This window comes from Wyeomyia smithii, chromosome 3 (assembly GCF_029784165.1).
Source record: "Wyeomyia smithii strain HCP4-BCI-WySm-NY-G18 chromosome 3, ASM2978416v1, whole genome shotgun sequence".
NCBI lineage: Eukaryota > Metazoa > Arthropoda > Insecta > Diptera > Culicidae > Wyeomyia > Wyeomyia smithii.
In genome coordinates this window covers 216169787-216183693 of record NC_073696.1, presented here as the reverse complement: position 1 = coordinate 216183693, position 13907 = coordinate 216169787, and the positions used below count along the sequence as shown (strand labels likewise).

Below are 13907 nucleotides of genomic sequence, written 5' to 3'. Positions count from 1 at the left end.
TACATAGACAATTTTTAATTTGATTAAGTAGAAATCTTGTCGGTCAGCATGGCAAATAAATTTTGATTGCGATTGTTTTGGCATTTTGTTAAATCTAATTAGTACTCTAGGAATCTGTCTTGATTAGGTTATAGGTCCGGTATCCTCGCGTGCGCTTTATTTATGCGGTGTTACATCATCAACCGGAATGAGTTCGGATCGCGTTATGATTTCCGTAGAAGATATAATAAACTCGTACGCGCGCTATTTGTTATTATGAACCCGGTATTAGAACTCAGCGCATCGTTTACCAAAACGAAATCTGCTGCAAACCTTACCCTTTTCTCCAACATCCCAGTGATTTCTCGTGGAAGTGCAGAGGTGTTCTCGGTTTCCAATAAAGCGAGTATCATGTCAACATATTCCTATACACACTCCTTCTTTGACCTGCATTCGGATGCGGCCGGCGCTGGTATTGCCTAATATAAAGATTAAGGTCACCAGTTTTTACACATTGAGGATGAATGTTAATCCCAAGCATCATCCATTGGTTCTCTGTGTAATTACAGCTGATCTGGCAATAACGGAGTAGCAACCTCGGGCGGTCAATCATGCTCATGCTCATGCTCTGTAGTTTGGAGCTGACAAATACATTGAAAAAACGCTAGAGCATTAATTGCGTTATGCCCAACACGCAATCATTGTACTGGTTCCGAATTACATCAACAATTGTGCTGAAAACGCACAATTTTGTACTGGTTTCGCACCATCCAACTTCTGCGTGCACAAACCGAAGGTAAACCCTAGGTCAGCGATGCAATCGCTGCAGAATTAGAATCATTTTACCGACTCACGCACTCAACCCATTACCGATCATGTCGGTAGAGCCATCCCCGCTATAAGCGACCCGTAACAAGAAGTCTGCAATAGCCGAGAGTGTTCACGCGCTGATGAAGAAGTTAAAGTTAAGCAAGTAACCGCGCTAGTAACACGTAACACGCGCCCTAGGGGTTCGAATCCCGTTGCAGACTAATGTATTTTTTTCCTGCTAGCAATACAGGAAACACGTGTAATGAATAGAAGCTAAATGAATATGAATGAATAGAAGCTAAATTGAAATCTCTTATTAAGAAACTTTTTCGGATTTTATTTTTGGTTTAGCAAGAATCGCCGTTTAGGTCGCTATCGTTTTCCATTTCTTTTTTGTAGTTGCAAGTAGGGCTGGCTTGTACTCTGCAGCCTCCTCTGATGGTATCTAAAGCGTTCATAGATAAAGTGGACCGAGAACAGTCCCCGTGATGATAATCGGCAAATCCGATTGAATAGAGTTTTTGAATGGTTAATTTTTTTGGTCGCGTGAGGATTGCTGACGCGGATTCTGCCGTTCTCGAACCGAAACTCAGAAACAAACAGTACCCTCCCGTAAGAGGGGTCTCATCAGCTGGGCAACAGAGAAAAGCGAATGGCCTCCTTCGGGAGAGGCGCTTAAGCCATCCGCTAAATTTTGACGTCGGTTTCGGGTGCGTCTGGTCAGGGTTACAATATTGGGGGAACTGCTCCATTATTCATCTCAGCCCATGTATTCATCTCATACAACATGAAAACATAATTGAAAACAGAAAAAACGCATATTTTCTAACTAAATCGATCTGCTAATCCATGGAATGGATTCTTCTTAGTTCACTTTAGATTTCTCATGAAGTAGAATCCTCAAAAACTCACTTGAAAGCTCTAAATTTGATATAATAGTCAGACATCTGCACACGAAAACTCATTTATTTCAATCACCTACCTCAGAAAACAAAATCCGCGTATTGCTCTATACGGCTACAACGGGACTCGTTCAGCAGCCAACCAAAGTTTTTCTCATCACTAGCGGACCATTTTTTATTTTAATTACTAAACAAAATCACTCACTACATTAAGAATACTTAAATCTTTGAAACGTTCACCTTAAATTTCCAAAAACCAGCTTGAATTATCAGAAATATATGAGATGAATTTCTACAATTCCTAAATTTCAACTGTATGTATTTTCATCTGTTTTCACTGCGTTGAAGAAAATCAAAAGTTCTCAAATCGGTTTCTGTTAATACGAACAAATCATACTGAAAATGTTGAATTATTCCGACATAATTGACATAAATGGACAGCACTGCCGTGGTTACCTAGGTTATCATATTTGCACGTAAACAACTACGCGGATATCTAGGTAACCTACTACGACGGGCTGCGGCTACGTTCATTCATGATAATGTGATTCATTCATGATCAACAGTGCACTGCAGTGTGATGAATATGGGGACGTCGTGAGATGAATAATTGAGCAGTGATTTAAGTTTTGAGATGGATATGGAAGCGGTGTGCAAAATGGTTTGTTTTACAAAATTCAGGATAAATCCAGCTAAGTTTACTAAATATACAATACTGAACGATTCTATAAGAGCACGTGAGCGTATTTTGTTTATTTGTTCAATGATTTCATGAAAATTTGTTGTTTAATCCGTGCATTCTTCGTGAATATCGTCTTAATGAGATGAATAATGGAGCAGCTCCCCCAAAACGCGTTATTTCAGCTTGTTGAAAATGCAAATAAGGCTGACATGCTATACGCGGCAGTACAGCAGAATATTATGGTCTAGTGACAAGGATATCCAAACTTCGGATGTAGTCGATGGAGAAGCTCTGGGATCCCCCAATTTTTTGCGATTTTTGTCTTATTTGGACTAATGGGGTCTTATAGGATAAAAAACTGATTTAAATTAACCCATTCCCGGTGGGTGATGCTGTATGATATCACCTGACATCTAAATTTACAATTATACTAGCAGTTTTGAACGACGAGACTATTTAATACGGTTAGAGAACAGATCGATCTACAATATGCAATACAGTTTGTGTCAATTGTGCATGAAGTTGCTGAGTAATACGGGTTTGAAGGCCATTTTTCGAGGTAAAATCTTATTTCTCTCCGCTGCACAATGGGACGAAATCAAAAATTGTGGGACATTGGGGTTTGTGACGAAACGCATGGTTTTAGCGTGTCGATGTCTTCTAGAAAGTTTCTCAGTTTTATAAGTGCTTTATTGGGGTGGTAAATTGTTTTGTTTTAGGGGGATGTATACTGCCCATAATCGCATACCAGTCCCACCTCCATTTTTGTCGTTCTTCTAGAGAAGTTTTGGTAAATGTCTATCTCATTATATTATGTCGAAAATATGGGAATGAACCACGCTCAACAGCTGAAATACCCTAAGGAAGAAAAATACCTTAACGCGCTGTTTTGTCAACTTGATGGGAATGAAGCTGGGACTGATATGCGATTATGGGCAGTATACCAAAATAAAAAAAAAACTTTTTTATTTCTTGATAAACTTGGTAACTTTCTTCCGACACATTGTAGAACTAGCTATTTCGAGTAAGTTTGTAGAAGATTGGAAAATTCAATCTCTTAACCTGACAAAGTTATACGGTATAAAAGTAAACCACCTCCTAAAAATATGTTTTTGGGTGATAACGCTTTTAACTTAATTTTGCCATTGTTCAAGTGTTCAACAAACTTCAAAATACGAACACAGTATAAGTCCGTTTGTTGCAAGGCCATTTTTGTTGCAAGTTCTGTACATATTGCATAACATTTCTCTTTCGCACTCGCGAATCTGACTCAAACCAGACGACAAACAACTCGGATTTTTAAAGTTACACATTGCAATATTTCCGAGAACCTGTCAAATCACCAAACGTCCATGGCTTGCTCATTTACGGGCACCGATTGTCCAATTTAAAAAAAAAAGTTGATTAAAAAATGATCAAATTCCAGAAAAGTTGCAACCTAATTTCCGTAAAGTTACTATGAATCCCCTTCGATTCCAGTACGACATATATACACAACTGGAGGGAATAGGCATCCGAATTAAATGAGACTGAAAGTAGCTGCCAATATCTGCCTTTCCGCAAGTTAAGTTCACTTGAAAATTATGTCATAAAATTGCAAAAACAGATATAACTCCTCTAAATCAAGATATAGCGATATACCTTCTTTTAAAAAAACCGTGTCAATTAATCTTAGTTTGAGGTTTGTAGAAAACTTGAACAGAGGCAAAATTATGATAAGAGCGGTATAACCCAAAAACACATTTTAAGGGGGTGGTTCACTTTTATACCGTATAACTTTGTCAGGTTAAGAGAAAGTTCTACAATGTGTCGGAAGAAAGTTACCAAGTTTATCAAGAAATAAAAAAGTTAATTTTTTTATTTTGGTGTACACCCCCCTTAAACAAAAAATTTTACCACCCAAATTAATTACTCATGAAACTGAGAGACTTTCTAGAAGATATCAAAACATTAAAATCATGCGTTTCATCACAAACACCAATGTCCCACTATTTTTGATTTCGTCCCACTGTGCGCCGGGAATGGGTTAACGATAAAAATAACACTGTCTTGAATTTCATGGTTACTTTAAATTTAAAAAATCGAAAACTGTGTTCAGAATCTGAGAGATGCTTCTTCTGAGCGGTACTTTCCAAGTTAAATGTTGTTTGAGCTCATGAGAACAAACTAATCAACAAATTTGTATGTTCATTTTGATTGTACGATGTATATATAGTTTGTGAACTTTCGAAGCATCAGGCATCACACCCGAGCAAATCGGGAAAACTGCTCTAGGGTTTTCCGAAAACAACTACAACCCCGTTTTTTGTTGAATTTCATTTTCGTAGAAAGTACTCGTGGGAAAAAAATGATTCCAGTTGCTTTTATGTCAAAACGAACACCGCGAAAGCGCTAAGCGCTTGAGAAGATTGTAAAACATGACCCGAAACACAACCAACCTCTGAAAGCAATTTTTTTCCTCAGAAAAATTTTCCACCGACACTAGCCGTGTTCTGCAAGCAGTACCACGGTACGCTGTACAAGTGCATCGCCAAGAATGCAGATAAAACAGCTGTTTACAGTTGTTTACTGGATGCACGTTTGCCTATCCCTTCTCACTTTCGCAGCCAGTTTTCCCTTCACTTGTATACTCACGAAGGCAAAAAACATGCGTTCACTCTATCGTTTGCTGTATTTGCATACACATTTACATTAACACGAATGAAACCGGGAGGCTCGCTCGAGCCCATGATGGCAGTTCAAAAATAGAAAAATTGATATTTTAAGAGATGTTACAAACATTGGTTCTAGAGATGATCAAGCTTCACAAAGATGGGTACAACAAACAATTTCAATCTTATCTTACTGTTTGATTGATGAAGGGTCCGATGCAGCTCGGCGATGCTGGTAAATCCTTTCGTTGTCGTTAGGTTAAAATCGTAGTGTTTTCTCCTATTAATTCTGACAGATCGCTCACTCGTTCACTATGACACAATATATAAAAACGTGTACGGCTTTTATTTTATCTAAAAGCGGTACAATGGCGTCATAAGGTGTACGTTGTTTTAAAAAACTGCACTCAACAACAGCATCGCCGGGTGGAAGCAAAACTAGTTTCAATTGCACATTTCACTTGTTTCATCAGCACCCCGCTCGGGCGGCCAAGATTCGCCAGTTGCTACCACACAAGCGCTATCGCGGGTTATTTTTCTCTTTCGTCGCGAATTTCAAAGGCTCACTTTCTTCTGACAATCACATCGCTCGGCCGCACTCCGATCGGCGAAGGCACACGTAACTCGGGGATGGGAACCTATGATGTATCACACCATTAGCACGAATCGATATATCAATCAGAAGGCAAACCGAACTGAAAGGTCGCAATCGCCATCTCGGCCTTTGAAGGTGTTTGGGTTTCACTTTTATTTTCGCAACCACTGCAAATTTAGCGAAACTTTTACCGAGCAATCCGCTAACGCACACTTTCAATAGACCATGCGAAAAAGCTCGCATAGAAAACCCACAGAGGCAGTACACTGTACCAATTTTACACGAATAACTAGCTTCAGAAATCTGTAGGCTGCACCGCGTAAAACAATCCGGAACAACAAAAAAAAAGTAACTCTCGAGTACAGAAAAAAACACACTCTCCGTACTTAACATACAAGACACGCGCACAAGACCAAGCGATCGATAAAGAAACTCGTTGGAAACTAAAGCGACTGCTAAAGTTTCAAAAATGTTTAATACCACGTCTCCGTCGTCGTCGTTGTCGTTCGTCGACGCTGTCGCTACCGATCCGATCCGGTCCACCCGATCGATCGTACCCCGTACGTAACGTACACAAAACGGCAGAGCATGGGCTTCTTGAGCGTCTCCGCACAGCTGCAGCTCTACCCGGCGGCGGCAGCACACGCGAAGATCGCGTCGGCAGAGCAGAGTGATCTCTCCGTTAGGTACCTCTCGCGAGTGTACGCGCGGCAACTCATTTGCGCATCGGCTGGCTGGTTAGTACATAGGGCCGACCGACGCGACGCGACGGACCAAACAAGCACACACGTTTTCTCTCCCGTTGCGTTTGCGTTAACAGCCAGCCAGCGTTGACCGATCGGGTACTTGACTATACGCACACTAGACACTCAAGAGAATTGCATTCAATCAGCTTATACGATAATTCAGCCAATTTTGCAACCATACTGACCAAGTGACGGATAAGTGTTTGCAAAAAAAGAAAGATATTTTGTAATAATAACTCATATATAGATTAGCCGTCTAATCAATCAATCGAGTCCGCATCTCATCTGTTGTTATAGCTGTTTTGTTATAGGTAATTTCAGTTACCAAAAAACCGGAGCAGGTAATCCATCTATTACTGGTAAACACAGGCCTTGCCCTAGAGCTCAAACTGGGAAAAAATAAAAGATTATAGCTTGTTAACCATTCCTGTGAATTTTGGTGCTCCTAGCAGATATGACTTTTTTAGAGACTTGAATGAGTTTTTTCGTAAGCAAACGTAGAAGCGACGAACCCGGGTCAAAATCACCAGGTATGGTTTAAAAGATATACATTTTTTTGAACAACTTTTTTTTTACTTCGCTTGTCGACCAGTGTTATGAATCAGGAGTGAAACTTGATTTGAGTTCTTTAGAACTACCTTTTCAGGACTCTGATCTGGTTTGTGGATGCTCAAAAATTCACGGAGCCACATGGATTTAATTTAGTTTAAGGATTTGAAACGTTTCTTAGGTTCAGCCGTTTTTAATCAACATCTCTGAAACGGATGTCCGAAAAAGGCACTAGAGTTCAATAAGACTGAAATACTAGTTACTCATCAACGGCTGTAGCTAAATTCGAAGAATCGGATTGTGAAGCCAAGTAACAAGGGCACTGCGAAGATGTGAAAGAGTCTAGATGACACTTTTAATCGCTGTTCCGGAAGCAAGGAAGCGAGGCGGCACCTGAAGGAAGGAGGTTCCATGCGTGCGTATCTACTGGCGTTCAAATACCTGATACGGTGAATTAGTACGACCGGGTCAACGCTGGAGGAGAGCTTGCGCGTCGCTCTGTGTCACGCTACCCGAATCATACACCAAACGTCTTCGAGATTCCGATGGGAATTCATCAACTGTTACAGTCGATTATTTCGTTAGTGCGTGTAAAGGTAAACCCATGAAAAACAGACAATTTTTGTGCATTTTTGATGCAGACTCTAGGCTCAACAGTTTTGTCTCCTCGAAAAAAGTCTTCATCCAAAATTTAAACTTGAGTGGACTTCTGGCAAGGCTTCACTTACAGTAGTTAAAGTCTTACTGTTTTGACCAATGAAAAACATGCACAAGAGTTGCTCTTGAAGTTTTCGGAATCGAAAGTTTGTTTGATAGCAAATTGCTTAGAAATGCATTGAATCTGTATCTCTATAAACTCTCGCTCAACGATATCCATTAAAAGGTGGACGCTCGCACATGTGCGCGGCAATTTTGAGTTTCGTACATAGAAATCATTACGTTTTTTTGTGGTTTTGTCCGATAATTCCGTGTGGGTAAGTACCCACAGGGATATTTTCCGAGTGGGTACTACTCATACTACCCACTTCAACCGCCGGCCCTGAAAGGCGATTTCGAAGAAGTTTCCCAGTCTGCCCTTTCAGTCGTGGAATGCGTGGAATGCAAGACTCTCTTTCGGTGATGATTTCAACTGTTTCAGCCAATCTCCGACAGATTCTCTAGTATCAATTCTGTTCTACCGATTTGCTACAGCGACAAACATTCTGCGAGTGCGGATTGCAACGGATCTTCTTTTCACCCAACTCTGCAACCGGGTCACACTGTAGAAAGTATTAAGGAAGCTGCATGCCCCCCCCCCCCCCCCCAACCCAGTCAAGCTGATCGCAGCCTGCGCTCTTCACAGTTGTGTTATGGTGCAGGAGTCTTCCAATCAGAAACCACAGGCGAATACCTCCGTGCGCATCTACTACCGAAATGTCAGATGCATGAACTGCGACGTGAATGAGCATTTCCTGGCTGTATCCAACGGCTGCTACGATGACTTCTTGGCTTGACTCACGAACTCTCTCTTATCAGGAGATCCGGTTCCGAATTCGAAATTTTCCGTTGCGATTGTGAGTCGCAAATAGTCGGAAACTTCCAAGCGGTGAAGTACTTATCACGGTGAGGTAACGGCAACTTTAGCGTTGAACTTGTGTTTCTCCAAGCTGATGGTCGATAAAGGCCGTACATATTATTCCGGAAGCTAGAACCGCTTCTACAAAGCAAATGGGATCCATATAGAGCCAGCAGTCACATACTCCTCCAGGAATTACGGAGAAATTCTACCGGGCCCTAGTTCAAAAGGTGTGAACGATGCTAATCCATGTGGGGAGAAGCTGCCCTGAACGACTTTTCCTCATAAATCGTAGTACTACTTCTGCCTGGTCAAAGGAGCTAACTCCATCCGAGAAATGGACGGGGATGAAATCTAACCTAGACGAGGTACGGATCTTTGTATGTTAAGTATATTCCTGGATTCCCAACTGTTATCGCAAAAAGCAAAGAACTGGTGATGGTGAAGTTCACGAAGCAGCCGGCCCAAGTATTTGAAGACGAAATGGGTATTCTAGCTCAAGGTGGATGAAAATAAACACAAGGGCTTCCTGCAGCGACCTGGGATCGACTACAACAATACGCGGTGGCCACTGCACGGCTGGCCACTGTTTGTGTAGTACTTGTTGTTGGTGGTGCCCAATAAGGCTTCCAACTCCACCAGCTGGACATAATAATAGTTTTTCTTCACGCTGACCTGAAGGAGGACCTTTACATCGAAGTTCCTGAAGGTGTGGTTACCGTATCCAATATTATTTGCAAACGCAATAGTCAAGGATTGGGATTCACGCGATCTAGACGATTTGTTCGACTATCAAATCTACCGATTTACATAGATGACGTTCTTCTAGTCGGTCGAAAAATGTCCTCGAACAAGAAGCTGAAGCAGCGGCTGTCTGCTAAATTGAGATTTCCGACTGCGGTACTGTGAAACATTTCCCTAACAAGAAGTTCAACAGGCCGGAAAACTGAAGATTGTCACAGGAGCGCATTACCAGTGCATCAAAAATTCTGATAAAGTTCGGGACTTCAGACCGAAACCCTATTAAGACTCTCATGAAGAAAAGTCTCCAACTGAGTTGAGATATCAGACGCTTTACGTGCGGCCGGATCTGTGTTCTTCGGTAAGCCATTTGGGTTGGTTTCAGCAATGTTCTACGGAAAGTCACTGGAAGACTGTGAAGTGGACAGGTACAGGGTGACAAAAAAGTCCGGTCACACAGGAAAATCTTAATATTTCAAAGAATAAGAAGAAAACCTGAATCTGGCTTTCATAGCTTTATTCAGTAACTCATAAAGATACTTCACAGACGATATCTCGGAATTACACCACCGTTCTCTGATCGAACCAACTTCAGACGTCTCGGAAAGTCGTCGCAAGCGGCGCGCACGTGCTCCATCGGCATTTCGTCCCAGATTTTCGTGATAACTCGCTTGAATTGCTCCAAATTTGTTATTTTATAGTCGTTCTGCTTCGACATCATGTATCCCCACACGAAATAATCCAGTGGATTCAGATCCGGATACGACGGAGGCTATTCATTCTTCGAAATGAAATCGGTCAAGTTTTCCTCACACCACGCCTGAACAACCTTTGCGGTGTGGGATGGGGCGCCATCTTGCTGGAAGCAGTAGTAATCGTCTTCAAACAATAGTTCAGCTTGAGGCAGAACATTTTCATTCAAAACCGTGTCCAGGTTGTACGCTGCGTTGATTTTGACCCCTTTATCGATAAAAATAAGAGGCAGTTTACCTCTCTTGCAAATGGCTCCCCAAACCATCACTGCCGTCTTATTTTGGAACCGGGAAACGTTCAGCTTGTCCGCAGGAGTTTGCTGGAGGCTCACACTCGAAACTCGATCATTTTGGCGATTGACTGTTTGCTCCAAAACGAACAGCTTCTCGTCCGAAAAAATAATCTCGTCATCTGTGCGCCAACCGAGCAACTCCCGCGACCGTTGGTACCTCGTGTCCTTTGTAGCTTTGGTAACCCCATGAACCACCTGTTTTTTGTACGGTGTAAGTTTTAAATCCTTGCGCAGAAGCAGGCGGATTGATTCTCGGTTCATTTTAAGGTTCCTGGCCAGCTTCCGTGCAGATTGGGCGGAATTCCGGCGAATCCGGTCTCGTATAATCTTTTTCAGCCTTGGAGTTCTCACAGACCTTGGTCGTCCAGATCGTGCCTTGCCCTCGGTGTCTCCCGTCTCTAGGGACCGATTTATGGTCCGGTACACGAATTTCCGGTTGATTCCGAGCGGTTTTAGGTGTTTGAATATGTGTCCGGGTTTGTACCTTTTCACATATTTAACGATAACAGCTGCTCTTAACTCTGCGGGTCTCCTACGAAAGGTAGAAAATCAAAAGGCAGAATCACGAAAGGCAGAATCACGAAAAGCAGAATTACGAAAGGCAGAATATTTCATAAGGCAGAATAACGAATGGCAGAATCAAAAAATGGTCTTTTTTCTTATTAACAATCCACACTCGCGGCCTTTGGCCGACTCTATTGTCCAAGTGTATGCTGTCCTTACTCGCTACCGGTCGTTCGGACTCAACTAAGAAAAAGAAAACCTGTTTTAATAATCCTAGAAAACCAGTAGATCAGTTGTTTGTATGCGAGAGACCCCCGCTTCCGACGGCGGGTCGGCGGCCGGTTCGTACCGCGGAAACCACGGCGGCTTTGTGCTGCCTCGGTTCCTTGCCCTCGATTATGCATCTTCGCCGCATGAATTGTTTTATGTTAATTATAATCAACTAGCCGTTGAGACTAGTGTAAGTTATACCTACCATCGAAAAATTACTCTCCACGATAACGTAAGACTCTTTAGGACCTGAGCCAAACCAGTTTGCACATTTCTGATCTAATAATTAGGGTCTCCTACGAAAGGCAGAATCACGAAAGGCAGAATCATGAAAAGCAGAATTACGAAAGGCAGAATATTTCATAAGGCAGAATAACGAATGGCAGAATCACAAAAAGCACGAATGGCAGAGTCAATAAATGGTCTATTTTCTTTTTAACAACACACACTCGCGGCCTTTGGCCGACTCTATTGTCCAAGTGTATGCTGTCCTTACTCGCTACCGCTCGTTCGGACTAAACTAAGGGAAAAAAACCTGTTTGAATAATCCTAGAAAACCAGTAGACCAGTTGTTTGTATGCGAGAGGCCGCCGCTTCCGACGGTGGGTCGGCGGCCGGCTCGGACCGTAGAAACCACGGCGGCTTTGTGCCGCCTCGGTTCCTTGCCCTCGATTATGCGTCTTCGCCGCATGAGTTGTTTTTTGTTAATTATAACCAACAAGCCGTTGAGACTAGTGTATGTTATACCTAACATCGAAAAATTACTATCCGCGATGCCGTGAGAGTCTTTAGAACCTGAGCCAAACCAGTTTGCGCGTTTCGGATCTAACAATTAGGCTTGATTTGCACCTTCCATCAAAACTGGTCATGTTCGTGAGCAGTTATTATGTCTGGTTACCAAATAGTATTAAGTAATAAATTTAGAGTAGCAGCTTCGATACCGTGACCAGGATTCGCACCAATTTGCCATCACGCACTTTACTATCGTGAGTCAGGTTTTGCTACCAGTGATTCTGCCTTTCGTGCTCTTCGAAATTCTGCCTTTTGAAATATTCTGCCTTATGTGTACGGTCATAGAGTTCTGCCTTCCATGATTCTGCCTTTCGTGCTTCTGCCTTTCGTGATTCTGCCTTCTGTGGCAAACCCAACTCTGCCATGGCTTACAGCTCAATGTAAACAAACTGCACAGAAACGAGACTCTGCCACTTTGGGCAGCAAAATTAACCCTTTCATTTGACATATAGATGGCACCAGAGAGATGCAACGTGTAGCCTACAGGCGACCCCAAAAAAGTGTGACCGGACTTTTTTGTCACCGTGTAGAATAATGATATTTGGGTCTGATAGCCTACATGAAAATGACGAGGGACTGCTGAAAGTTTGAAAAACCAATCTTTGAAGCCTACCGTCACACATAGTGGGGGTGAGCTATAACAAATTTATTACTTTGAACATAACCTTCTTTTATCATTTAATGCAGGTAGGTTGCGGTTCTATGGATTTTTTCCGGCGCTGGGGAACTCGAATTCATTGACGGAATTAGGACAGAGTAGGTCTATTTGGAAGTACTGAAGCGAAAACTTTCAGCAAGTGCGCAAAAGATGGGCCACAGATACACATTTCAACAAAATGAAACCCCCAATCACTATTATTTACGAAAAAATCTTCTGACCTTAACCAAACATGATATATGTATGTTGAAAAGTTAGGTTCAAGAACAGAAAACAACAAATATTCCCTAAATCATTCTGGATACTCAGCGGCACATTTTATGATATTTTTAACCCATAATTTAGCTAGTTTTTTTTCTAGTTCAGCACAGTATTTTGTAATAGTTTGTTGAACATTCGAAGTTGGGATAAAAATGATGTAAAAGAACACGACTCGTTTGCGTTTAACTAGAGTTGATATCATCGAAATTTTGTAGAATTGGGTTCACCTACACAAATCCCAATTTTAAAAGTAAACTTCTTAATAAACATTTTCCAAGTAGTGTGTCTGTGCTCAGCCTTTACTCAGTCAGAAAATGACTAGAAACGCAGCTGTTTCTTATTTGCGCAAAGCTACATACGGGCCTTTATTGTTAACCCAAACGGGTATTGTAAGTAAACTTTAAAACCGATTGGTGTGAGCTGTACAAGTAGAAGTGCTTCAAGTCGAACCACAAGCGAGTGGCCAGTTTGTTGGCCGACAGTTGCCTCTCTGCACAACTGAGAACGAGTAACGAGTTCCATTCGATCGGGTGCTCAGATGTAACCCAGAGTGTTGTGGTGGATGAACAGCGCAGCCCTAAGCATCTCTGCTCGTAGAATAAATGATCCATTGGTGTTGGTGTACCCAATGTTTGCACCCATTATCCTGGGCACAGACGTGGATTAAGTGGCTGCGGTTTGTTTTATCATGCAGTTGCGTAATACTTTAACAGCGTATGTAAACTTTTTTATTACCAGGCTAAGCAATTGTTTACTATTGCTGTAATCTGCATAACTAAAGGATAAATATTTAACTACGTTACACGTAATTACAACTATCATAAAAACTTAAGCTCCGGCTTCACCACCCGACCACGAATCATCGCTCCCCACGAGGTCATAATCACCCAATGGCCAGAGTCGTTCACACAGTTTTCATCGCATCGGTGCCAATTACAACCGCCGATCCATCACCGTCAGCTGCGGACAGAAATTCATCAAAACAATCGCCTCGTAATGCATTTGTTCGTAACAGCGGAACACAGCGCCAGTAAGTATTAGCGGACTAATACACCAAACATCGCCCGCAACGATGGCGATTATAAACCAATTAGCTGGTAGCCGGAAAGTGCCGGATCCAGCGTCCGATGCAAAACCGACACCGTATCTGCTGACGTCCTGTGAACG

General features: G+C 42.1%; 1 protein-coding gene across 13 annotated transcripts in view; it reads right to left on the bottom strand.

Annotated features, from left to right (window-relative positions):
• LOC129727253 (TLD domain-containing protein 2) overlaps positions 1–13907 on the bottom strand; it is a 494969-nt gene that overhangs the window by 266854 nt on the left and 214208 nt on the right. For 3 of the 13 annotated variants that reach the window (XM_055684871.1, XM_055684875.1, XM_055684874.1), the window contains exon 1: positions 5219–6099. The exons of 3 other annotated variants lie outside the window; for them this stretch is intronic. The gene's annotated coding sequence lies outside the window, so the exon portion shown is untranslated. Of the gene's footprint in view, positions 1–5218; positions 6100–13907 lie in introns of those variants that run through there. 7 more of the 13 variants (XM_055684873.1, XM_055684876.1, XM_055684878.1 and 4 more) reach the window with 5 other exon arrangements.